General features: G+C 46.6%; 1 non-coding gene across 1 annotated transcript; it reads left to right on the top strand.

The window, feature by feature from the left end:
• Positions 1–229: 229 nt before the first annotated feature.
• On the top strand, positions 230–303 carry TRNAT-AGU. Its single transcript has one exon. It is a non-coding gene; the product is annotated as a tRNA-Thr (tRNA).
• Positions 304–1,415: the final 1,112 nt, after the last annotated feature.

Genomic DNA, 1,415 nt, shown 5'->3' with positions numbered 1-1,415 from the left:
CTGCTGTGACTGAAACACAGAGCACTAATCAGTACCTGATCACAGCAGCTTGTGGGAGAAGTGCATGTTAGAAGCCACCTGTCAGCTCATCTGTGGCTTTCCATGCACAGAGAGCCAGACAGCAAAAAGTCTGCAAGTCTTGAAGGAAATGGGGAATGTCTGTACTTTGGAATTTGAAGGTGTAGTCGTGGACCATCAAGTGTAGTGGTTGCAAATGCTCCTTAGGGAAGGCACCATGGCTTAGCTGGCTAAAGCACCTGTCTAGTAAACAGGAGATCGTGGGTTCAACTCCCAGTGGTGCCCTGCCTCTATAGCTTTCATCTCTTTGCTCACATTTTCCTGTGTCTTTCTAGGAAACAGAAGAGACCTCCCTTGGCAATCCAAGTAATTGCTTGTTAAGGAAAAGGCTTCTTTGCAGAGAAGCATTGAGAGAATCAAGTCACCAGCCTGCAGTTGATGAAAAGGCCATTGCGTAGGCAAGGAGGTTGCTTAGACTGCAATTGCTGTGACACGAGAGCCTGTGTCATGCGCCCATGCAATTCGCTGGGAATATCTATGCACAGAGACCCTTCTAGAGGGTTCTCTGCAGGGCTTGCAGGAAATGGAGAATTACTGTCCTTTCACCTTTCATTTTATTGTTTTTGATGAAACACGGAGCAGTTAAGGGAGAAGTCCCAGTGAGTGGCACCATGGCAGAGCTTGCCAAGAGACCTGCTGGATAAAAAGCAGATCCAGCATACAGTCCTGCCTTGCTGAGCGTGCCTCCTCTTGTCACCTTTTGGTCGATCTTTTTTGTTAACGGAGAAGTCCGACTCTGGCTAGCCATACAAATGCTTGCAAAAGAAATGGGTCTTTTTGCTGACAAGTGTAGAAAAGAGGCATCGGATAAACATGGAAACAAGATCAAGGTCTCTGTAACTCATCTTGCAACTGCAGCTCTTGGAGCTACAAGGCACTAAGCACAATATTACCACGGCTAGTCATAGGAGAGTCTCTGTGTGGTGGGATCCGTGGGGTACAATCCCAAACTGTGGAACTGCTCTGTCCTCTTCTCTCTCCAGCCTGGGCTGTGTCTTACAATGCTGCACTAGTGACAAGCAGCAAAACCCCCTCCATGTGCTGTGATCACTCAGCCAACAACATGCAGCAATGCACCCAACTAAGTGGCATGAATGCTCTACAAGCCACTCCTCAATTATACACAGAGAGAGACACCAGCATATCTCCCCAGCCCTCAGCCTTGCACCTCAGAAATGTACTGTCTTACACTGCTCAAAACCTCTTGAAAAGTGCAAGCTCATTAATTAATTCGCCACTTCCTCAAAAAGAAAGTGAACATGCACTAGCCTTTTTAATCTGAGCAGCTTTCCCAAGCACTTTGGACAATTTCACAAGTAAGTATAAAACATTAAAAT

This window comes from Mauremys reevesii, unplaced genomic scaffold (genome assembly GCF_016161935.1).
Source record: "Mauremys reevesii isolate NIE-2019 unplaced genomic scaffold, ASM1616193v1 Contig72, whole genome shotgun sequence".
NCBI classification, from domain to species: Eukaryota; Metazoa; Chordata; order Testudines; family Geoemydidae; genus Mauremys; species Mauremys reevesii.
Note: the sequence above shows the minus strand (reverse complement) of the source record. Positions and strands in the feature narration are given on the sequence as shown.